We start from the raw sequence: 27,483 nt of genomic DNA, 5'->3' as shown, positions 1-27,483 counted from the left end.
AGGAACTTCCAAGGAAGCAATTGGTAGTCTAATCGAGTAAGTTGACTCCTTCATATGTCGGTTTGAGCACATCGTTGACTTATGTTTTCCTTTGACCAAATATTCAGAAGTATTAAAAAAAATTATGTGAACAACACATCGATTATAAGTACAGCATAGCCAAGAATTCAAATCACGATTATTGCTCTTTACTGAAAGAATTTGCAAATCCTCCATAAGCGTTTTCATTGGACTCAAAGCATGAGCAAAAAAAATATTTTTTCATGCAATAGTAAAATTCCTTGATAAATATTGTAAGCACCTTCTCTTTTCTTCATGTAAGTTCTTTCACTTTCACTTCTTACATGTTCACACCGTCCTCTTTCAATGTTACTACAGCCTCAGACTCAAGTACTAACGACAACATAACCAAGATGTTGAAATCCTACCCTTCTAGCAACCAAATGGAATATATGATGAACAACACGAACATACACAAGAATACACAAAGGAGAATAGATTTTTGGGAGGAATTCCAACCAAGTTTCTATTAGACTTTATGCATATTTATACATGTATGATATGGTTGGAACAATTGTACCCGCTCTCAACCAACCCTTCATTCATGATCTGGATTGGATCATTATATTGTAAGTCATCCATCTCGATGCTTTCAAAGTGGAAAAAGTGGAGGAATCAACTCACAGGACCCTTTTTACTAACATGACCCAGTTTAGAAAATTGGGGTTTGAAACCCTTTCGGGAGCGTTTTGAGGAATCAAAAGATGTTTTTTGGGGTAAATAGTTGTTGCTTTAGCATCACACCTTCCTTTCATAATATACAAACAAATACATTTCCAAAGGCGCAATAATCACATCAATTAGAGTCTGTATGTGAAAGTTATTCCACTAAAGTTGACCTTCTTGTTTTCACCACCATAATTCAGAGGAAGCCGCATTAGCCCCCATTGTTCGTGAAACAAAGGGGCTAGACATGTGATTATGACGAAGAAGACTCTAGAAGAGTATATATTGTAATTGTGGTTAAAAATTGAGGTATTCAAACCTAACCACTAGTAGGCTAATGAGTTGTGTTATTATCGGGTCATTGGGAGGAAAAGGGGTTCCATTCTTTCGAGTGCATTTGTTCCATAATTAAGCAAAAATAACTGAGAGGAATAGGAGATAGAGAACAGAGAGAGGATTTGTGCACTATAGTAGCCCACATGCCACAAGCCTTACTTTTTTGTACTCGTAGACATTTTCTATTCAAAGAAAGAGAGCAAAGCAACCTCAGCTTTGAGATGTTTTTTTCTCCTTGAAGGGTTTCCCAGGTCATATCTTGTGTCAATATGTGTGAGAGCTTTTATATCATTATTTTATATTTTATACATAGTTTTAATTTGCATGCATATGTTATTAACAATTATATGCATATTTATAAATCTAAAGAGAAATAGAACTGTAATATTATAGATTTTGGATTTTTAAGTATAGTTTTATCAGTTATGTTGCGACAAACTATCAAGTGGAATGTCTATAGAAGTTTATAGATCATTTTACTTTACATTACATATTTACTAAGTGTTATTCACATTTATATAGAATAATATATATGATGACAAACATAGACTTGGGAGGCCCTCAACAATCCCTAATTAGAGTTAGATGTTTCCTGGAATTCACAATTATATTGAGAGGGGGGTCGAATTCGTATAATGCCACTTTTACTTATTTAAAAACATTCAAACATCTTAAAACATCATTCTCATAAACTAAACAAGTAACATAAGATATACATGGAAACCCTACGAGAGAAAATGACAAAACTTCTTAATATGAAAGAATTTGTAGGCACCAACCTACTATTACATCAATTCGTAGGCACCAACCTTCTCTTACATCAATTTGTAGGCACTAACCTACATGAGACACCAATACCCTCTTCTACTTTGTAGGCACCAATCTATAGGAGACACCAATCCCCTATGTTGCTTTGTAGGCACTAACCTATAGGAGACACCAATCCCCTCTGCTACTTTGTAGGCACCAACCTACATGATACACCAATCCCCTATGCTACTTTGTAGGCACCAACTTACAAGACACAACAATCCCATCTGCTAAAAGATTTGTAGACACCAACCTACTTGCTTGCTTCTTCACATTGTATTTTAGTTGTTTTTAAATTCACCAAGTTTACTTGTTGCTTCTATATTCACCAACTCTGTTAGTTGGTTATGCCTTCACTAGCTTTACCTATTGCTTCTTCCTTTACCTTGTTTACTTCTCCCAAAACTTGTTGCTTTTGGCTGTTTGAAGAAGATTTTAGGAACATTCAAGAAGACAAACATTCTTCAATCATATCTCCAAAATTATGACAAATCAAGATATGAAACTCTAACTACATGTATATGAAGATCTGCAAAGTAAGTATTAATTTGTGAATGAATTGCAGGGATTACGTAGCCCCGGACTGCGTTTTGGATAGTGCTGGAAGTGATCAGTGGATCGAAGTCTGAAATGATCAAGTGGAGTTGGGTCTTATTGCTGGGTCAGTCGATTTGAATATCGATTTGTTTTGCATAAATTTTTGATACAAATCTTGAGTGTTGCTGTGGTGATCGATTGTAATTACCAGAAATTTCTAGATTCCAGATCTATTTAGATGTGTGTTAAACGTTTGACATTGACTTTGTGTGAAAGTGCTGAGGATTTGATAACAGTATGTCAAAACGTAGTACAGCAAATGAAAGTAAAGGCAGAACGATGGCACGGCAATTGGTAACCATTGCAGATAAATTAACGCAGGTAAACAGAGTTTTGTATTAAAATTTGAAGTGAGACCGCTAGTACACTGAAATGGAAGAGGCGCACATATATTTGGTGCTTTGGCTGGTTGAAACAGGTAATTTTGTGCATGCAAATGATATTAGTGTTGTTTGAGGTTGAAAAGCATAAGTTCATTCTTTTGACTGAACTCAGTTATAAGCCATATTGGAACATTGGTGTTAAATGGAATTGATGAGAAGAGATTTAATATGGAGATTGAAATGGTAGCAGGGCGCATCTTTTTATTGAGTTTGATGACAGTGTTAAAGCAGAGTTTGGACAACGCTTAATAACACAGGTATGTTTAAACCGAATGGAATTTGAACAGCGCTGGTATAATAAGTTGTGACTGAGGTTTATATTGGGTTCAAAAGTAGAACTTTGTTATAATGCAAATTGGTTTTTATTCAAATATTGAACTCACACTATGATCGGATCCTATATACTCATGTTGTTGAATTGAAACAAATAATGGAAGTAATGGGTGAGTAGTATGGGATTTATGTTGGAAGGATTCCGCAATTAAATGGTATTGTATGAATTTGCCAACTGTTGAGGTTTTGACTTGGGTATATAATGATGAATTCTTTGGATAAGAATAGAGTTGAAGTTCCTGGGTGTTGCAAGCTTTAGGTTTGCGTCACCTTATAAACTAGATTCATAAGAAAGTATGACATGGAAACAATTTCGACTTATACTTCCATTTGGTTTCCCAAAAAATAGTTGTCCCAACTCTGTACCGAGTAGGATCATTGGCACAAAAATCCAATAACCAAGATATTTTTCTAAATAATGACCAAATTCTGTGAGAATTTTCATAGGTATATAGTTTTTAATACAAGGAATCCCAATGCCAAAACTTTAAAACACCCAATTTTCAAGTTTTGTGATATGCGATACCCGAAATGCAAAATCTACACTTGCAAGCACTCCATGGCAACCTGTCGCAGAATGTTGTATCTCTTAAAGTGTTAGTTGAGTATCATTGGATTTTTATGAGTGAATTTTTTCGATGTAATCCTATCTTTTACTAGACTCGTAATTTGTAAGATATGAATAAATTACTATGGGATAATTCCAATGTGCAAGCTTAATTATGAGAATTGTAGTTACAAATCTATAGGGATTTTTTCATGAACCGAATAATGTAAAAATAACCTCAATGAAGTAGAAGAAGCTTTATGATGCATCATGAACTTGTTATTTCAACCCATGGACCTTCAAGATTAAAGAGACTAGGGGCGTGGAAGATTTACTCAATGGTTAAGAGTAGAGGGTTATGGAGGGCATAAAGATGAAGGAAATAGATATGGATCAATGGGTGAAAAAGTGATCAAAACAATTAGGTAGATCATTGACAGCACAAGTTTTGAATGGAATGATTGTGGCGAGATATTTTAGCAACCCAAGCTAACAATAGAATGAATGCACAACCAGGTTATACCCATGTTCCTTTCACTTCTAGTATATCAAAGAAGATGAATTGAAAGAGGAATCAATAGAGGTTTGCTTACCAAAGAATTTGGTTCAAGTGTGGTACGAGAGGATGAGATCTTGACATAACCACTATGGGAACCCTAGAGAGTCCACATAGTGCCTCGTCATGTAAAGTATGAAATTGATATAATGAGAACCTAACATAACCACCATGGGAACTCTAGAGAGTCCATGGAGTGTGTCGTTATCCATGTAATTTTTCCACACAATATTTCAAAGAATGAAAATAGATATTCTTCACTACATACCAAAACTAATGGAAGGCTTAAATTTTTTTATGAAACATATCTTCTTGAAGTAACCTCTCCTTAACTTTTTATTCCAATGGAATCTTTATTGACCAAAACTTCTTCCTCCTATTGAGATTCCTACAAAAGCAATCAATATTATGGGTGGCTCTTAATGCACCACAAATGATACTTACAATTTGACTTAATTCATGCATCTATATGACTGTAACATACCCCCTTACATAACTAGGGATGATCACTATGTTAACCCAATATTCTTTGTGTGGTTCAGAGAGCGATCTCTTTTTCTTTGCTTAAGGATTTTCTTGATCATAACATTTCAAGAGTATTTACATTTCCTTGTGATAAAGTTATAACTTTCGTTCAATTTTTACATTTCAGCTAACATGTTCCTATTGTGTTGAACTTCTCTTTAATCAATATGTCTCCATGGAAGGTTGAGTTGTCATGTGCCAAAGAAGAATCTTGTGAAGGGGAGGTAATTGAAATTTGAATATCAAACTACATAAGTTAGATGCATTTAGTTGTACTTAAAAAATTAAATTTGCAACTTGATTCCAATTGAGCCCACACTTCAACATTATGAACAATGGTGTTTACTATTGGGGAGAAATAAATCAGTCATCAAAAAATATGCAATATAAATTAGCATCCTTGCCAATAGATGGTATTAATTGCACCTCTACAACAAGCATACAGTGATTGTGGGATTTTTTTCAATAAGGGTTACCTTTCCACAAAATGGGTACCATTAAATTCCCTTATCTTGGACAAAATTCGAGGTCAGGAAACATCCTAATGTGCAACATGATTAGAAAATAGTAGCTTAAGGAGCATATGACTTGAACCACATTAAGCTTAACATGCTCCCTTTTGTCCATTGTTGTTCTACCATGAGCACGACAAACAACTTAGAAATGGTCAACACCATTAGTTATGTTCCAATAAGGGTACTTTTGAACATTAATTTTGGGATCAGGCCTCAATGGCATGGATCAACTCAAACTATTGCAAGTAGGTTTTAACCCTGTATAAAAATTACCTGCATATGAATTCTAAAAATAGAAAATAAACAATGGTGAGAGCATAAAACATAAAACAGATATACACAAAGATTTTCCCCTGTATCCCAAAACCGGGACTACCAGATTGATAGTTCATTATGTTCCTTTTAATGTTACAATACATATATATAGATGCTAATACATCCATAAACCCCAATCCATTAACCCTGGATTAGAACATAAGCGTATCTCCCTTGACCGGATCTACAAAATACCATGGACAAAAAACCATAATGCCCAAAACTATGTGCGAAATACATGCACAAAGCCATAGGTAGGTCCGCCCACCTAATATAGTGTCAAAAAAAAATTACTGCAGCGCTGCACTGGACCCTCTTTAGGGGGGCAACCCCCCCCCTGTGACCCCCGCTAGTGCCCGACACAATGTACAGGGGGGGCTACCAACCCCCCTGTGACTAGTCATGGAAAGAATATAACACAACCCAACATTCTCCCACTTGTTGTTTTCTTTCCACACGGGGCCACATGAGAGCTTAGTCATTGATCCAACCCCTACAACGCCCATTGTTTCTCTACACCAAGAGAACTTCTCAATGCTCACAAACTTTATCAATGCATTTGCAGTATTATTCAAAGTGACCTCCTTTACCAGCAACACCTTTTTGTCCTCAACCATATCCCTCACAAAGTGATATTGAACATCAATATGCTTTGTATTTGAATGATAAGTAGGGTTCTTTGCTAAGAAAATTGCACTTTGGTTGTCACAATCTATCCTTATAGCTCGTTGTATTATCCCCATACTTGAACATAATCTTTGCAACCAAACTGTTCCTTGCTTGTATGAATGGCTGCTATGTATTATGCCTCTGTAGTTGAAAGTGCCACTAAAGACTGTCTCTTACTCATCCAATTGACTGCACCTCCAAATAGGTTAAACACATACCCACTTGTAGATCTTCTCTGATCCAGATCTCCAGCCCAGTTTGCATGAACAAAGCCATGGATGTCCAAAACTCTATCCAATCTTGGTCTTCCTTGGTAGCACAAACCATAATCGTTAGTGGTACGCAAATACCTGAAAACCTGCTTCATTGTTGTCCAATGCTCCTTCCCTAGTTTTGACATAAACATGTTCAATAATCCCACTGCATGTGCAATTTATCGTCTAGTACAGACCATTGCATACAATAGGCCACCGACTACACTTGCATATGGAACACGGGACATGTCCTCTTCCTTGCCTTGTGTCTTGGGACACTTTTCAACAGATAACTTTACACCTACAGGAATAAGAACCTTCACCGGTTTACTATTCTGCATATTAAACCTCTACAGTATTGTCTCGACATACTTCCTCTGGTTTAACCAGAGCTTCCTCTTTGCCCGATCTCGTTTAATTTCCATGCCCAAAATATAGTTTGCAACACCAAGATCTTTCATATTGAATTTGGAGGACAACTGGGTCTTCAAATCCTAGATAATTTTTGTCATTTCCAACCAACAACATATCATCCACATACAAGACCAGATAAATAACATGGTCACCAATTAATTTAAAATACACACAATGATCTGCTTTGCTTCTAGAGATGTCAAGTCCCCGTATAAATGTATCAAATTTCTGATACCACATCCTTGGTGACTGTTTTAACTATAGAGACTTTTTTAACTTGCATACTAGTTCTTTCTTACCCTTCACTGCAAATCCTTCAAGTTGTTTCATGTAGATATCTTCTTCTAGATCCCTGTGAAGAAATGTTGCCTTCACATCCATCTGCTCTACCTCAAAATCAAAATCAGCAGCAACAGATAACAGTAATCTAATATAAGCTACCTTGACATCAGGATAAAAAAAATATCACTAAAATCAATTCCCGACACCTGGGAATAACCTTTTGCTACCCACTAAGCTTTGTATTTCTCCACCTTTCCTTTTGCATTCATATTTTTCTTGAACACCCATTTGATGCCAATGGGTTTCCTTCCATCTGGCAACTCCACCAAATCCCAAGCCTCATTTTTGTGTAAATATGCCATTTCATCAACCATGGCCTCTTTCCAGAGTTTGCCATCCTCTGAATCTACTGCTTCCATCACAGTTCTCGGATCATAATCAGTAATAGATAAGGAAAAAATTGAACAAAAAGCAGATGGACGGTACCTTTCTAGCTGCCTCCTTTCTCGAACTGATATTCTCACAGCCAGAGTTTGTGGTTCTTCATCTTCTGATTCCTCTTCTGCTGTAGAGTTTGATTCTTTCTCCTTTAGCTCAAACTCTATCTTCTCAAGTTCTTTTGGTAGGGCTTCATGTTTAATAACATCTTTCACCTCTCTAAACACCACATCTCGGCTATACACAACCTTCCTTGTTTCTGGGTTCCAAATATTATAACCTTTTAAACCATCCTTATACCCAATAAAGATGCACTTTTCAGATTTACTATCCAACTTTGTTATTTTCTCCTTTGGAACATGTACATATGCTTCACATCCAAATACCCTTATATGTGAAAGAGAAGGTTTCTTACCATTCCATATCACTTGTAGAGTCTTATCCTCCAATGCTGATGAAGGTGATTTATTGACTAGGTAACATGCAGTCTCCACTACCTCTGCCCACAATTCATGTCCTAACCCGGCACCATTGAGCATGCTTCTTGCCCTTTCCATCAACGTCTTGTTCATTCTTTCTACAACTCCATTTTTCTCAAGTGTGTATGGTGTAGTCTTTTGTTGTGCTATACCACACTTCTTAGAGAACTCTTCAAATTCCTTCTTGCAAAACTCTCCACCATTATCTATCCTCAGCACGTTTATCTTCTTCTCTGTCTGGTTTTCCACCAGAGCCTTAAATTCTTTAAACATGTCAAAGACTTTAGATTTCTTCCTGAGGAAATATATCCATGTATTCCCTGACAAGTCATATATAAATGATACATAGTACATAGACTTTCCTAGTGAGGGAACCGACACAGGTCCAAACACATCACTATGCACAAGCTCTAATATCTGTTTTGCCCTCTTACCACCAGAGGGGAAACTCACCCAATTCTGCTCCCCATATACACAATTTTCACAGAAATCAAAATCCAAAGAGCTATTAGACATAACTTATACCATACCATTACCATGAAGTATTTGAAGGCACTTCTCTCCAATATGTCCAAGCCTTTGATTCCATAACATGGTCTTTTCTCCAGAGACCACTAGATTTTCTGCTCCACTTTCAGGAACCATAGAACTGTTATACCCATCCATAATAGTGCTAACTTGAAGCTTGTACAGATTTCCAATCTGAACCCCCCGCATCAATACCAATGCTCCTCGAACCATCTTGCAAGTATCTTTCTCAAACACTGTTTTTACACCTGCATCATCCATCTTGCTTATAGAAATCAGATTTCTGGCCAATGCAGGAATAGGCAGAACACCCGGAAGTGTTATAATCCTTCCACCTTGCAACTTCAACTCGACTTTTCCGCGACCAATGATTCTAGCCTTCCTTTCATCCCCTAAGAAGACATCACCACCATGATATTTCTCCTACTCACAGAACCACTCTCTATGGGGAGCGAAGTGAAAGGATGCACCGGAGTAAATCAACCATGCCTCATGATCTACATGTGTCCTTGAAGAAGAATCAAAGTACACATCCCTACCTTCATCTGAGGTGGTTTTCACCTCTGCAGAAGGAGCATCATCGGATCCCTTTCCTTTCTCAGGAGCTTTAGATTAACATTCCCTTTTGAAGTGCCCTTCCTTTCCGCATTTCCAACACGCCTTTATAGGTTTTCCTAGAGATTTAGATCTCCCACTCGAGGACTTATTTTTGTTTATGTTCTAGGATCGTCCTCGTACAAACAAGGCATCACCATTCTGATCCTCCATATTTTTTCGTCTCATCTCCTCTGACAACAAGGATGAGACTATTTCATCAAACTGCAAGGAAGTTGCATTGCTACCTATTGCAACAACTAGATTTTCCCACGAATCTGGTAGAGAGCACAACAATCTGATGCACTTATCTTCGTTTGAAATTTTAATATAAACAGATAATAGCTGGCTTACCACAATATTAAATGCGTTTAGATGCTCTGTCACCGAGTCTCCATCTTTCATCCTCAGGTTATACAACTTTTTTCATAGGAACAATTTATTCACTAAAGACTTAGATTGGTACAAAGTCCCTAACTTGTCCCACAAAGCCTTTGTCGAAGCTTCCCGTGATATATTCAACAATACTAAATTTGAGACACAATCATATTGTGCTCTTTGCCTTCCGATCCAACTTCGCCTAGTCTTCAGCTGACATTGATGTTGGTTTAGTACCCGGATCTACCATGATCCACCAGCAAATCCTCCATCTTGAGTTTCCACAACTCAAAAATTTGACCATTAAATTTCTCAATCTCTATCTTTCCACTACTCGCCATCTTCTTTCACCACAAGAATTGATCCCGCATATCTCCCACTGAATAGGATCTACCCTAGGCCCGAGAAAAAACCCCTCAGCAGCAAAGGCATCCCCTTGAAGCCAAAACAAATTTGATACCAAATGTAGGTTTTAACCCTGTACAGAAATTACCAGCATACAAATTCTAAAAACAAAAAAAATAAAAATTGGCGAGAGCATAAAACATAAAACATATATGCACAGAGATTTTCCCTTAGATCCCAAACTGGGACTACCAGATTGATTTTTCGTTATGTTCCTTTCAATGTTATAATACATATATATATGCGTCGAAACATCCATAAACCCCAATCCATTAACCCTAGATTAGAACATAACCGTAGTTCCCTTGACCGGATCTACAAAATACCATGGATAGAAAACCATCATGCTCAAAACCATGTGCGAAATCCATGCACAAAAGCATAGTTAGGTCCGCCCACCTAATATAGGATCCAAAAAAAAAATCGCAGGGCTCTGCCCCAGACCCAGTGCAAGGGGGCTACCACCCCCCCAGTGACTCCTCGACGCAATGTACAAGGGGAGCTACCACCCCCCATGTCAGTAGTCGTGGAAAGAATAAAACACAACCCAACATTGCAATGGTAATAAAAAATCATCAGGCAATAGTATTGGGCTAAAGCTTGCCAAAATGAGGGGTAATAGGATTAACAACGTGGTACAAGTTTGGAAGCTCTTGATACATATGTCTTTGTTATTATAGAAGATCAACAAACCATTTATGCAGATGAAAAACTTAGCAAGATCATTGGACTTACCAATAAGATGAATTCTAGTATTTCTCCCTAGGTAAGTAACAAGTATGATAGAGTTATTTATGATGATATTTTCCCATATTCAAATTCGAATTGATAAAAGCGAGACAGGTCTCTCGGACTACACTTTGATCACTTTCTTTTGCAAATGTCATGGATATGGGATAGTTATGTTTTAATGGGAGAAGGTGAAATACAAATGGAAGAACACATACAACTCTCTACAATTTTTTTGTGCCAAAAGAACAGTCAAATAACACTGAATATGATGAAGTTCTACCTGTAGATAAAAATACTAGTTTTTTATCTTCCTAATCCCTTTAAACTAGGGTTAGAATGTGAATAGGTTTTTGAAATTGAAAGGCCACTTTCTGACCATTCTAGTTGGGCGCAAAATGAATATGACAACAACCTTGGTGGTTGGGATAATATATTACTCAACTCAGACAGTCACAAGTCCTATGTATTATATCTTAACGACTCCCCCATCTTTGTTGACGATGACCATGACCAAATTGAATAAATGGTTGATCTTGCTCAAGATTCATTTCATGAGCCTAGAATAATACAACCAAAAAGTTGACAAGAGGATTGTTGCAATCATGGAACAAATGTTTCTATTGTTCAAACTATGAAAGATGCCTTGTTTGTGATGTGCCAAAAGAAAACCTCATTTCCCAATAGAGATATTTATGGACAAGGTTGAAGTAGTGCAATATATGGGTATACTTTTCGTATGACTGACATAAACCAAAGACATCAAATATAAGGTGACATAATTCTATATTCGGGTTACCTCACTATTCCAAGTACTAACCCCAAGTTCTTTATTAAGGGATGGAGTTGGTGTTGGCAATTTGACATGGTTGTTTGGAGAGACCCAGATATGAGCATTACAAGCTAGAAGGCCCTCATTAAAATCAAAGCAAAATCCAATTATAGTTTTCCTTTAGTTCACTAAATTCCAAGTTTGTCTTCAAACCAACTTCATTCTTTCTAATTACAACTAATCATCACGATTTCTTCAGAATAACTTCATTCTTTCTAATTCCAAACAATCATCATGATTGGGCTTCTCGAGTTTGAAAAAAACTATAGGTCTTCTAATACCAAACAAAGGTTTCACTAATATTACAAGGGAAGTACTTGCCTAGGCAATTTTAATTACAAATCAAACACTTAGGCGCCAACAAATGCGAGGTGCGCTTCAACCCGTGTGGGGTTGAAGTCCCTTATGGGTAATGGAGTACATAATCTATATAATGCAATGGGTACGTTCTTGCATGTGAACACTAGCATAAATCCATCTAAACCCATATTTTATAAGGACATTAGAGTTGTGAAGTTCCACATGTATATCATATCTCAATAATCTAACTTACCATATACTTTGGAATCCAGCAGCCAACCTACCCAATATTGGCATTCAAAATATGCAAGCATAAAAAGGATAAACAAGCTAGTATGCAACTTCGAAGCTGTAATTTGTGATGTACCTACTACACCATACACCAAGATAACCCAAAATTCGCTATATCCTTCAACCGTGTATCCAAATCACCTCAAACCTTGACACTACAACGCATAATCCTTTCTCTCTCGTAAGTCGAGATTATCCATTTACTGTACTAGGGAAGGATCTGGGTAAAAGGAATTATAAAAGTATGAAGGACAGACTGTCATTTAGCATGTCAGAAGCACATATAAATTGGCTTCTATGTCTCTGTGGAAGAATCTCTTCCGCTTCAGCAATGTGTTAACAACACCTAGGAGTTTGTCTATCTATAGTAGCACAAAAGATAGGTATTGAGGTGTGTGTGTTAGCTAATCCACAAGTCTAAAGGTGTAAGGAATTATGAAAACATATACCTATGCCTATTAATAGGTTGTCATTGTAGTACATGGATTAAACTGCAAGTTGCTCACATAAGAAGAGCCCCGCTATGCTTAGGATTTAGTTCCACGGGTCTATGATCGTCTTCCTTCATGGTGCAAGGGTATATACCTAAGCACCCATAATTTATAATCCAGGAAATTTCAGTTTTGTTCAAATCTCATATTCATTTAAGACAATATGAAACTACACACAATACCTTTAAAAATAGCAACCATGATACATATGCAACCACATTACATAATACAATTAACACCCTAATGGCATTAATACAATTCAATTAGAACAAGTAAGAAGGTCACTATTCATAATAATGTGAGAGGTACTTATCTCCAATGAGGATGGGAAATTAGCCGAGGACTAAAGCTCTCCTCCCAACCTTAGGCAAACTGTAAATAAAACACTATCATTCAACTGCCACCCCCGAGCCAGACTGCAGGGTGTAAGGACAGGGACCAACAACTACTATTAACCAAAACCCAGAATCTTAGAGGCACCATGAAACTAATAGAGATCCTCCTTCTTAGTTGAATGCTTCCTTCCCTCTTCCTCTGTTGGATTCCCCCAACATTACCTTCGGGGGGGAAATATATATGCCCTGTCCTCCCTCTCTCCCAATCAAATTTTGCACATGCTATCCTTTTCTAGCCTAACCAAAACATGTGAGAAAATCAATGCTACTCATTTGTCCATTCTATTCCCAAATGTTTGTGTAGTTGGCCTCATTGTTTTGTTTTTTTTGTTTTGTGTTTGCCTATCAAGTCTTGCTAGTCAATCACATTGTACCACTTAACTTTTTTGCCCCCTTATTTGCTAATTGTTACAAGAAGTAGGTCCACCACAACCCTGGAGTGAGTTATCCGTTTGACTCAACCCACAAGCATATATTTTATTTATTTATATATATATTTTTAAACGACCGAGGCTATCACAAACCCCTCCCCCTTAGGGGAACACCATCCTCGGTGTTCAATGACCACATATAATAAGAATAATTGTTTAAAATTACTAAACACAATTGATATGGACGTTTATATGTACAACTTGTTTCAGTATTTACAATGGGATTTATATACATAATGGCTCACCCAGCTGTAGAGCCTCAAACTTGCACTGGATTATCCATCATTACCTACAACTTTTCTTCACTTATCCATCTCTTTTGCTCTATTTTCCGCCCAGATCATTACATTTGATGTCGCTAAGCATAATTAGTTAACTTTGCTTATGTTTTACTGTTGGTTTAGATTTTTGACATATAAACAGAGTTTCCGCAGCTGTTCAGCAATTCCGCAACTGTTCAGCAATTCCGCAGCTGTTCAGAGATTCCGCAGCCTTTTTGTTGTTTGATATGCTCCACGTGTCTTCTCAAGGAACGAGCCACATGGGCATGTTGGGTTGGATGTACACATGGATCGTATGCTATTGGTTGAGCCAAACCAGTCACGTATGCCCTTGGTCAACGCAGGTACTCCCTCGGTCAAACGGTCAAGTTCTAAACGGTGGCATGAGAGCCGTGAACAGTTGGGACACGGAACCGTAGCTGGCACCTCCTCCACGCCACGAGGACAGCTAAAGACAGGATCCAAGCATAGATTTGTCTCCCATGATGACTGTTTCCCTTAAAAGTGCACGGAGTTACCTACGTGTTTGCTGCACAAGCTAATTAGCTAAGACTGCGTGTTGCTGCGAAGTTAATAGGTTAGGCTGTAGTTGCTTAGTTCACGCAGAGAGTAGTTGCCTCTGTGCTTATAAATAAAGCGTGTGCCAACGCTTATAGATTAGCTTTTTGAGTATTGTAATTGCTGCGCTGATTTTGTTATAAAAACTCTGTTTTAGAAGGCTGTTCCTACAGCACTTTTCACTGTATTTTGACATGCTGGTTTTATAAAAAGAAGACTGTTCTGTTCACCTTTTCGTAGCTGATCTTTTAAGTTGGTTGCGTGGATGGAGGGCCCCCATCTATGACAGCCCGTGTACATAGTGTTTGGTTTCATTTTCATGCTTTCAACAATCTTTATTTCTTTCATCATGTATGATAGTGTACCATTTGATCTTATGTCATTTCATTTCCAGCCTTTATTTTAAACTGATCAGTATTGTTCTTTTGCAGGTTTTTAACCCGGGATTGTTTTTGTCTTTGCGTATTTGCTTTATATCTGATGGTATTTTCAGTTGACAGATTCAAAGTTGCTGCCTTTACTCTATTTTCATAGCTGATTTCTAGTTTAGTTTCTCAAAGTTGTATGTTAACACCTGGATGGTCTCTTTATCATAAATTGTTCATCTTTAAGAGATCAGATTACTAATAAATTACAGCTGGATTTGAGTACTTTTTAGACTAATCTTTAACTACTTTCTAATCGTGCTTCACATAATTCCATGTGCTGAAAGCAGAGAGTTAGGAAGAGCTGAACATTATAACTAGTCTTTAAAGTAGATTTTTCTTATTTTTGATCACTTTTTAAACTCATCTCTAACTACTTCCTAATCGTGTTTTACATAGTACCATATGTTGGAAGCAGAGAGTTAGGAAGAGATAAACATTATCATTGGTTTTTAAAGTGATTTTCTTACCTTTTTATTTGCAGCAGCATGAATGGTGTCTAGTGCCATTAGAAAGTGGTTATTTGCTTTCAGTTCATTTCAAGTTATTTATTTCTTTCAAGCTTTTTCTTTGCAAGTTTAGAAGGTAGTTAGAAATCACCTGTAACACACACTCACTCATCTGTTTATAAAAACTCCATTCCATCTTAGGAAGATAAATTGACCACAAACAACACCCCCAAACGACAAAAAGATCTAAGAGGTTGCTTAAGTACATATAGTACACCTTCACTTCATCAGCTTACGAGCCCCGGGTTGACAATTAATGACATCAATTTAGAAACACTAAATTGACTAAACATTTTGGCGCCGTTGCCGGGGAAGTGAAATTAAGTAGCCATATTCTTAGAAAAAAAAACATAAAAATTTCAAGGAAAGAAGTTGATAACCTATCAAAGTATGCTCTCCTCTTGCACTTCAAGGTGATCTAGAGGATCAGAAAAGAGAAAGTTATTGATTTGGTAGTTTCTTGAGTATGCTCTCTTCTTTCACCTAGAGTGAACTGGAAGATCAGAAAAAGAACTATTAACTTGACTTGAAGAAAAATAATAAAAAATGACATGCATAGAGCTAGATATTCTAGGGGAAGGTTTTTAGCTAGAGCTCGAAGTTCAATTTTTACAAGTCCATCTGCTCCAAGGGATAGACAAGAGACACCTCCCTTATCTCCAACCGACACTCCTAGTCCTAGAATTTCTGGAATTCAAGAGCCAAGAGTTGACTCTCCTACACCTTCTATTGAATTTGAACCAGGAAGAGATTCTTCTCTTTCTCCTACAGAAAGACCAATTGTAATTGAGGAAGTGGAATCATCTGAAGAAGAAGGAGAAATCTCTTCTCATTCACCTTTTGTAGAGGAACCAGAAGATTTTGAAATCCCTAGGAGAACCATCATGGCAGAGGAAGAAGGAGGTGGTAGAGGTAGAGGTAGAGGAGGAGGAGGAAACAACAACAACAATAATGGAGGTAGAGGTCCCGTTGGAGGAGGAAATAGAGATGGGGATAATTCATTTGGGTTTCCCATTGTTAATGAGGATTCCCGAGCCACTATGAAAAACATATCACCATCTGTCCTCCCAAATTTCCATGGGTTAAGGACTGAGGACCCTGAAACATTTTTATTTGAGTTTGAAGTGGTGTGTCGAACTTATGACTACCTGGATGACTCTCAGAAACTCAAATTGTTCCCTTCAACACTGAAGGATCAAGCCTTGAAATGGTTCATGGGGTTACTCGCTCAATCCATTAGGTCTTGGGATGAAATGAAACAGACATTTTTGGATAGGTATTTGGACTATTGTATGCCTACTAATCACAAGGACGAGGTTTTTAAAATGATACAAAGAGAAGATGAGAGCTTAGAAGATTTACTTGAAAGATTTCAATATAACTTGAAAAGAGCAAAAATGAGTAGCTTGGATGAAGAGACCTTAAAAGCCCTCTTATTAAAAGCCATTAGGGATGAATGGATAGATATCTTAAACATGATGGGGAAAGGGGATTATTTTCAACTTTCACTCAATGATATAGCAGAACTTTGTATCCATCTCTCAAGAGGCAAATCAAAAACTCAAAAAGGGCCTAGAGATCCTTCTCTCCTTAGAGCAAATAAATCTGCAACAGGATCAGTAAGTAGGGCTGAAATCGGCAATATGCTTGATGAATTCAAAACTTACATCTTAGGGAGTCTTAGTGAACAACTAGATACCCTTAAGATTCACAATAAACAAAAAGCAGAAGCTGAGGCTTTGGCCATTTTTTGCCCGAAATGTAGAAAGAAACATGCTTTAAGGGAATGTCCCTTGGACACACACGTTGTAGAAACATGTGTAATTTGCTCAAAAACTCATGAGACTAAGGATTGTCCTTCAATACCTGGCCTCAAAGCAGTCTTTCAAGAGGATCCAGATACACTTGAATCTCTCTGTTTTATTGCAAGGAGACCTTGGCAAGGGCAACAGAATCAAGGGTTTAACAACTCTATGAATTCTCAATCCCAACCAAATTGGAATCCTTGGCAACAACCTTGGCCTCAACCTCAAAATGCTTTTCAAGCATGAATGCAAAGCATGCAAAATCCTTATGGGAGATTTGCTCAATTCTATCAATATCCTCCATCATTTCAGAATCAGCAGGCTCCACAACTTCCAAATCAAGGTCAACAACTATCATTGCCATACCCTCAACAACAACAACCTCCTCCACAAAATCAAAATTCTCAACTATCGCTTCAATCCCAGCAGAAATCAAATCAACTTCCCTCTCAGCCATTACCAAATCCAAATAATAGGAACCCTCAAAATGCTTACATGATGGAAGGTCAACCATTCCCTACCTATATGGTTGTTCCTCTCAATGAAGTACAACTCAGATCAGGTAAAATCTTAGATCAACCTTCTACAAGTGTTCAACAACCAAGCATTTCTGAGGAAGAATCTCTCAAAGTCAATAAGGGTTCTTAAGTATCACTTCAAAACCAAAATATCCAAAAAGAAAAAGAAAAAGAATCAACCTCTACAACTCCCATAGTTGAGCAACCTACACCTTTAGCTACACCTCCTTTTCCTGAAAGATTACAAATTGACAAAGGAGTGGAAAAGCAAATATGGGTGCCTAACTATAGTTTTCTAGATGAATTGAAGAATGTTTGTATCAAGATCCCCTTGTTACAAGCCATTAAGGAAATTCCCATTCTAGCGAAGACAATAAAGGAGTTGAGTTTGAAGAAAACAGGAAAGAGAACCAGAGATACCAAAAGGATACATCTAGTTGGAAAAATTGCAGACATTATGATGGGTAAGATTACCATGCAAAAGTATGTGGATCCCGGTAGCCCTATTGTCAAAACTCATATTAATGGGGTTGAAATCCCAAATACTTTGATTGACTTAGGAGCCGCGATCAACATCATGAGTAGACAGACCATGGATCAGTTAAAGCTTCCTAACCTTCTCTTTACACCTACTTTACTGCAGCTTGCAGATAGATCAATCATTAAACCTGATGGTGTATTGGAAGACATTCCAGTCTCCCTAGACTCTTGGGAATATCCAGTTGATTTTATGATTTTAACTCCCAAGAACAATCTAGGAGGACATCCTCTTATCTTAGGAAGACCTTGGTTAGCAACAGCTGATGCTTTTATCAGTTGTAGGTCTGGGGACATGTATATATCAGATGGTAATTCCACCAAGAAATTCAACTTGTATCCTCCAGCAAAGGCAATAACAGAAATAGGAGAAGATGAGTGGCTTGATGATGAGGATACTATTCAACCTGTTCTAACCATCTCTGAGATCAGTGAGGATAGTCAAATTCTAAATACATTAGAAAATTTTGAAATACCTTTAGAATATGACTCTACACAGTTTCAGTTAGATGCAGACATTGAATATCTCTCCTCTAGACAGATGTCTCTCTTCTCAATGGAAGAGTTTGGTAGTTCTACAGTTGAAATCCTTCCAGGAAAAACATTGAACATTAACAAAAACTTGGAAAGACCACAACAACAAGAATTAACTAAACTTTTGCAAAAACATTCCACTGCATTTGCATGGGAATACACTGACATGAAAGGAATCGATCCTAAGACTTGTATTCATCACATCTATATTGAAGAAAACAGCAGACCTATTAGGCAACCACAAAGAAGGATGAATCCAAACCTTAGGGAAATCGTGAAAGAAGAACTCCAGAAATTGCTCAAGGTAAACTTCATTTACCCCATTTCAGATAGCCAATGGGTCTCTCCCTTGGTTATAGTGCCCAAAAAGAATGGTAAATGGAGAGTTTGCATTGATTACCGAGAATTGAACAAGGCAACCTTAAAGGATCATTTCCCTCTACCTTTTATTGATCAGGTACTAGACACTTTAGCAGGTAAAAAGTATTTCTCATTCTTGGATGGTTTTAGTGGGTATAATCAAATTCAGGTAGCACCTGAAGATCAAGACAAAAGCACATTTACTTGTCCTTGGGGAACTTTTGCCTACCGAGTACTCCCTTTTGGATTGTGCAATGCACCCGCTACATTTCAAAGGGCTGTACTAGGAATCTTTTCAGATCTGATTCATGATTGTGTAGAGGTATACATGGACGATTTCACAGTTTGTGGTAATACATTTGAAGAAGCTTTGGAAAATTTGGAAAAAGTACTGATAAGATGTAAGGAAACAAATCTTTCTTTAAGTCATGAAGAGTGTTTTATGATGTTTACTGAAGGGATTGTTTTAGGACATCATATTTCAGGAGATGGGATTAAGGTTGATAGATCTAAAGTTGAAGTCATCTCTAAGTTACCTGTTCCAAATTGCCAGAAAGATGTTAGAAGTTTTCTTGGGTTTACTGGATACTACAGAAGATTTATTGAAAACTTCACTAAGATAGCATCTCCTCTTTTCAAATTACTTACCAAAGACTGTGAGTTCAAATGGGATCCTGAATGTCAATCTGCCTTTGAAGCTTTAAAGACTAGAATATCTAAAGCACCCATCTTAAGGGGGCCAAATTGGAAACTCCCTTTCCACATTTCTACTGATGCTTCAGATACAGCTCTAGGAGCTGTTTTGGGACAAAAGGATTTGATCCCTTATGTCATTTATTACACAAGTAAGAATTTGACTCCCACTGAGTTAAATTATACTGTTACAGAAAAAGAGTTCTTAGCTGTGGTACATGCGATCAATAAGTTTAGACACTACATAACCGGCTATGAAACCTTTGTCCATACTGATCACTCTGCCATAAGATATTTAATGAACAAACATGTTACCAATGATAGAGTTACAAGATGGCTTTTACTCTTACAAGAATTCAACATTACTGTGTTAGATAGACCTGGAAAACAAAACACAGTAGCTGATTTCTTGTCTAGAATCCAGAACACTAATGAGGATTCTCCAGTAGAATATAAGTTTCTAGATGAATACTTGTTTGCAGTAACTACCAAGACTCCTTGGTATGCAGATATGGCTAATTATCTAGTTACAGGGAAGCTACCTCTACACTTATTTCCTAATGAGAAAAGGAAAATCATTCAGGAGAGTTCACATTATTCTTGGATTTCTAATGAATTGTTCAAAACAGGGCCAGATTGTATAATCAGAAGGTGTGTTCGGGAAGATGAAATGCCTGACATCCTTAAGGCATGTCATGATGAACCATGCGGCGGGCACTTTGCTGACAAGAGGACAGCCTATAAAATCCTTTCTCTAGGATATTATTGGCCTTCTCTCTTTAAAGATGCAAAGCAGTATGTTAGAAGGTGTGACAGCTGCCAAAGAGTTGGGAGACCAACTCCTTCAAATGAAATGCCACTACAGCCTCAGATATGCATCGAACCCTTTGAGAAATGGGCTCTAGATTTCGTTGGACCAATTAATCCACCATCAAAGCAAAAGAAGTATATACTGGTTTGTACTGATTATGTTACTAAGTGGGTAGAAGCCAAGGCATTGCCTTCTGCCACTGAAAATTCAGTTGTTCAATTTCTTTTTGAGGATATTTTCACTCGTTTTGGTGTCCCAAGGGAAATTGTAACAGATCAGGGCAGCCAATTTACATCTAAATTGATGGAGAAGCTGATGGAGGAATATAAGATCAAGCACAGAACATCTACTCCCTACCATCCGCAATCCAATGGCCAAGTGGAATCTACCAATAAAGTTCTTGAAGGCATTATCACCAAGACTGTTCATCTTCATAGAAGAGATTGGGCGGAAAGGCTTCCTGAAGCCTTATGGGCCTATAGAACTACATGGAGGAACACAACAGGACATTCTCCCTATGAACTTGTTTATGGGAAGGAAGTCCTGTTCCCCATTGAGTTCCAAATCAAGACCTTCAAGATGGCAGTCCAATTGGGGATGAGCCTCACAGAAGCCCAAAGACACAGAATGGACCAGCTAAATGAGCTAGATGAAATAAGACAAGATGCAATTCTAAGGATCGATCTAGTTCAGCACCAAAGATCTAAATGGCATGATCGTCATATCAAAGAAAGAAAGTTTCAGAAAGGAGATTGGGCACTATTGTTTGATTCAAAGTTTAAGGACTTCAAAGGAAAATTTCAAACTCATTGGCTTGGGCCATATGAGGTTGATGAAGTCTTTAGTAATGGAGCAGTTCGAGTGAAAACTATTGATGAATTTCATACTCCTCTTATTGTGAATGGCCATAGATTGAAAGTCTACCAGAGGCCACTCTCAAAAGAGGAATTTGTCAAGTTGTTTAAAGAAGATTCTGCAATCAGGTTGGTGGAGAAGGATTCTTCTCCTCCATCAGCCTAATCTTTGGTTTTTGAAAAAAAAAAAAAAAGAATAAATGTATAAGCCTGAAAACCAATCTCTGATTGGCAGTCTTATGCAGAAAACCTGAGGTGAAAATCAGGGTCACCTGACACCTCATGTTTTCCAAAAAATATCTCTCTCTTCCATCTCATTTCGCCATTTCATCCACTTCATTCACCATCTCATTCATTCAATCACTCTCACTCCACCTCATTTCTTTTCATTCATCCATCCATTACATTCCATTCCACCAATAAAGTCATTGTCAGATTTATTTTTACACAGCTAAAGTTGTTTTGTGCAGTCAGAAGGGTATTTCTGCAGTTTCTGCAGCTGAGGAGCAATTCCGCAGCCAATATCCCAATTCCGCAGCCAATACACTTTCTGCACCTGCATAAAAAAAAACACAGTCTGTTTAAAGAAGGAATCTGCAGTCCAAAGGTCATCAGCAAAAATTGAAAGGTCATGTAGCAGCAACAAACAATGAAAGGTTGATTTCAGATAAGCAAAAGGAATCAAAACGCGGACACCTAAGGTATGATTTAATTTCTAAACCTACGGTTATAACATTTTGCATAGTTTACGGGTTGTGTTTTTTGCCATTCAATGTAATGATTGCCAATTCCTCTCCATTACTCGACCAGAATCCCCGTATCTCTCAACCTTAACAGCCACCATTCATCACGATTTAAAAGCCCACACACGGCTGCGTTTCCATTTAAATTTTCGTACCTAAGTGACGTAGACAATTGTACTACGACTCTCTGCGTTATGATTCCGCAGCCAAATGTACACTCATGACCGAAGTTGAAGGACTTAACCGTTTCTTTCCATCATTCATAACCCTCCTACGCATGTAGTATCTCACTCACGCAGTTGTTTCACTTCCGCATTTTCCTTGCTTTCCACTGCTCTGCCTTATTCACCATTCTGTCATCGTAACCATACTCTGTTTCGTTTCTCTCCTCTGCTAAACTTTGACCACTGTTGTGAATGTATTACGGCTGTTGTGTTGAAGCTGTAAGTCTACTGTGTGGAAACCACTTTTGAAGCCGTAAATCTGTTGAGTTAAAGCCACTGTTGAAACCGTATAACCCTTCCTCAAGAGTATTAAAACAGAGCCAAAGAATCAATGGGTAAACTTCTGAGGGCAGAGCCAGAGGGCTCCGAATTTCTGGAAGGATATCCCCAAGTCAAAGACCCTTTGCAAAAGGCAAATTGGCTCCAGTGCATTCAAAAATTCAAGGGTTATCATAGAGAGGTCACAAAGACTTTTGCACGTTCTTTCAAAGAGAAAGACAACCAAGTGGAGATAGGAGATCTGAAATTCACAATCACCGAGAGCAGTTTGGCACAGCCCACTTCACTACCACAAACTGGAGAGAGATGGTTCAAAAACCGATCAGTACAAGACCAGCAATGGAAGCAAATTCTGAAGAATCCAGGTATGGACACTAGCATCTTTACAAAAGGAATCCCTGTTAATCTTGTCAAAGAAGAATGGACAGCTCTGCTTCTACTAGTACAAAAATTCTTTACATGTGAGGGAAGGTTTGGAGTTCTATATGTTTATCATGCCAAAATTATGATGCATTTCTTAGGAGAGCATGACATTAACCTTCCATACTTTTTACTCTCAAGCCTTAGAAAAATGTGCTCAATAGTCCAAAGAAACCCAAGAAACATTGAGCCACATTTATACCATCATGGGCTTGTCAAAATACTAGTTGAAGAACAGTTAAAGGCCAAAAGGGATACCTGGGAAAGATTTCTTGTGAGAAACCACTTCGAAGAGGCAGGAGAAGCCTCTGTGCCTAGAAAGAGTAGAAGAAAAAGAGAAGAGGTTACCCCTGAAACTGCTGTCCAAGAAGAAACTGTCCAAGACCTTGTTGAAGAAGAAAATGTTGGCCATCATTCTGAACATGAAATTGACCCTGAACCTGCTGTAGACATTGATCAAACAGCCCAAGGAATCATTACAGAAACCCTGCAAGAAATTGTACAAGAAGCTGCTCAAAAGAAAAAGGAGAGTAGGAAGAAACAAAAGAAAGATAAAGGAAAAGCCATAGCCCAAGAAACCTACCTTACTCCTGAGAATTCTAGTGAAGAGGACACTCAGCCATTGGCACATAGGTTGGCCCAACTTCATGAGGCTACCCTTTCCAAGAAGATGCAAAAACAAAAACAGAAGCAACAAAAAGAAAAACAGAGCATCACCACCGTGAGAAGGAGCAGCAGGTTACAAAGCAAAATGGGGAACAAAGAGTCATTCTTTATTGACTTGAGCACACCTACAAAGGTTGCTACAAGACTTGACTTTGAGAAAAGCTCTCCACATGTTGAGCAGGTTGAGACTAGCCCTCCACGTGAGGAAAGTCCTTTTGAGCATGAGCCTAAATTTGAACATGAACCTGAATTTGAGCATGAGCCTAGTCCAAAGAGGTCACCAGAGATTGACCCAGATCAGCAAAGAGTATATAACTACTTGGAAACATTAGAACAAGCTGTTGCTGGTCCAAGCACTGTTCTACCTCTTGAACAGCAAGTTCAATCACTGAAGCAAGAAGTATTTGAGCTAGAGGTACTAAATCGCCACATCAAACAAGAAAATGAAAGACTGAAGGAACAGAGCAATGTGGACAAGATGGTCCAAGATAATACCATGCTTCATATGGGCCTTTGGCAAAAGGAAAACAAAAAGCTCAAGAAGAGATGCAGGAAGTTGAACAGAGCTTTGATCAATTTAAAATTCAGGTGTTTGATGAAAAGACCAAGAGTCAATGTGGCCACACAGAGGAAGAAGAGAAGACTAGATGTCTTAGCAGAGGCATCTCAGCAGGTGGATTGAACAATGTTTTCGTTGCATGAGGACATGCAACACCCTCGTAGTGGGGGTATGTAGAGCCTCAAACTTGCACTTGATTATCCATCATTACCTACAGCTTTTCTTCACTTATCCCTCTCTTTTGCTCTATTTTCCGTCCAGATCATTACATTTGATGTCGCTAAGCATAATTAGTTAACTTTGCTTATGTTTTACTGTTGATTTAGATTTTTGACATATAAACAGAGTTTCCGCAGCTGTTCAGCAATTCCGCAGCTGTTCAGCAATTCCGCAGCCTTTTTGTTGTTTGATATGCTCCACATGTCTTCTCAAGGAATGAGCCACATGGGCATGTTGGGTTGGATGTACACATGGACCGTATACTATTGGTTGAGCCAAACCAGTCACGTATGCCCTTGGTCAACGCAGGTACTCCCTCGGTCAAACGGTCAAGTTCTAAACGGTGGCATGAGAGCCGTGAACAGTTGGGACACAGAACCGTAGCTGGCACCTCCTCCACGCCACGAGGACAGCTAAAGACAGGATCCAAGCATAGATTTGTCTCCCATGATGACCGTTTCCCTTAAAAGTGCACGGAGTTACCTACGTGTTTGCTGCACAAGCTAATTAGCTAAGACTGCGTGTTGCTGCGAAGTTAATAGGTTAGGCTGTAGTTGCTTAGTTCACGCAGAGAGTAGTTGCCTCTGTGCTTATAAATAAAGTGTGTGCCAATGCTTATAGATTAGCTTTTTGAGTATTGTAATTGTTGCGCTGATTCTGTTATAAAAACTCTGTTTTAGAAGGCTGTTCCTACAGCACTTTTCACTGTATTTTGACATGCTGGTTTTATAAAAAGAAGACTGTTCTGTTCACCTTTTCGTAGCTGATCTTTTAAGTTGGTTGCGTGGATGGAGGGCCCCCATCTATGACAGCCCGTGTACATAGTGTTTGGTTTCATTTTCATGCTTTCAGCAATCTTTATTTCTTTCATCATGTATGATAGTGTACCATTTGATCTTATGTCATTTCATTTCCAGCCTTTATTTTAAACTAATCAGTATTGTTCTTTTGCAGGTTTTTAACCCGGGATTGTTTTTGTCTTTGTGTATTTGCTTTATATCTGATGGTATTTTCAGTTGACAGATTCAAAGTTGCTGCCTTTACTCTATTTTCATAGCTGATTTCTAGTTTAGTTTCTCAAAGTTGTATGTTAACACCTGGATGGTCTCTTTATCATAAATTGTTCATCTTTAAGAGATCAGATTACTAATAAATTACAGCTGGCTTTGAGTACTTTTTAGACTAATCTTTAACTACTTTCTAATCGTGCTTCACATAATTCCATGTGCTGAAAGCAGAGAGTTAGGAAGAGCTGAACATTATAACTAGTCTTTAAAGTAGATTTTTCTTATTTTTGATCACTTTTTAAACTCATCTCTAACTACTTCCTAATCGTGTTTTACATAGTACCATATGTTGGAAGCAGAGAGTTAGGAAGAGATAAACATTATCATTGGTTTTTAAAGTGATTTTCTTACCTTTTTATTTGCAGCAGCATGAATGGTGTCTAGTGCCATTAGAAAGTGGTTATTTGCTTTCAGTTCATTTCAAGTTATTTATTTCTTTCAAGCTTTTTCTTTGCAAGTTTAGAAGGTAGTTAGAAATCACCTGTAACACACACTCACTCATCTAGAAATCACCTTACACACGCACTCACTCATCTGTTTATAAAAACTCCATTCCATCTTAGGAAGATAAATTGACCACAAACAACACCCCTAAACGACAAAAAGATCTAAGAGGTTGCTTAAGTACATATAGTACACCTTCACTTCATCAGCTTACGAGCCCCGGGTTGACAATTAATGACATCAATTTAGAAACACTAAATTGACTAAACACCAGCCACTCGGTAATCATTACCTTATAAATTTAGGAATTTAGAAATCATCTTTTGCTTCAATCCAATCCTTGATTTGTTCTCTTTTCTTGGAGTTGCATGTCTCCAATATCCAACGTTGTTATCCTTATGTTCCCTATTCCTTCAGTGAATAGCTCTTGGCTCATTTTTTCTAGGCACACCACCAATGTGCTTCTGATCCCATCCTGCTATGCTCATGACCAAAAACTAATTCATTTTCTCGCCTTCCCTTCTCTTCTTCCTAGTCCCTCGGGCAATCCGGTCACCCCTTCTTCCGTGCTTCCTCACATCGGGGGGATCTAAAAAACAAGGCATATCCCTACCTCAAATACCATCAACCAGTCACTGCATGCTTATGGAAATCAATTGGCACCATTGATCTGAATTGGATCCTAAACACTCTCTAAGTTTTCATAAAATCTTTTAAGTTATGCCAAATGATTGAAGTCTTAGAAAGATCGAGCTATCAGAAGGAATCCTCGTGAGTGTTGCAATTTGTGATCAGCGCGAAGCAACGAGGACCCTCGGTTTAGCGCGCAGATCGTTGGCCCTTGGTAACGCGCGCTGGCTCAAACTGGTAAAACCAGAGGCTAATTCAAGAAACAGGGGTAGTTTCTGATATGTGATTAATACTAAAGCGCTAATCGCATATCGCAGGGCATCCCCCTCAATGAAGGAAAGGCCTGAGCGCTCAGACCCGAAATGACTATGAAATGCGGAAAAGTAATTAATTCAATTCCGTAGAGCTGGATTCCACAAAACCGACAGAATATCGGAAGGCCTCGAGGCAGTAAGCAGTTTCAACCGAGTCACGCCCGATGCCACACATTGAGTGACACGCATCCGGTGGAAGAGAGAGAGAACCGCTCACATCGGACGGGTAAACGTCATGCTACTTACCCGCGCGATATGAATGACGACCGTAGGATTTCGGGGCCCATGTCAATGGCGGAGGCACGTCTCGATAAATGACCGCATTTGACAAGGTTATAAAGCAAGATTACATGGGATTTGAAGTCCGACGTGGACGATGAGTTGGCAAAAGAAATGTGTTTCGCGGGAAACCTTGGAGCAAACGGAAATAACAGTCGTTCAAATGGGTCCAATGAACCTAACACACTCACCCGTTGTAGA

Source organism: Pinus tabuliformis, chromosome 9 (assembly GCF_031772625.1).
Source record: "Pinus tabuliformis cultivar Carrire ecotype Pingquan chromosome 9, CPIR1, whole genome shotgun sequence".
NCBI classification, from domain to species: domain Eukaryota; kingdom Viridiplantae; phylum Streptophyta; class Pinopsida; order Pinales; family Pinaceae; genus Pinus; species Pinus tabuliformis.
This window is presented reverse-complemented; position numbering follows the sequence as displayed.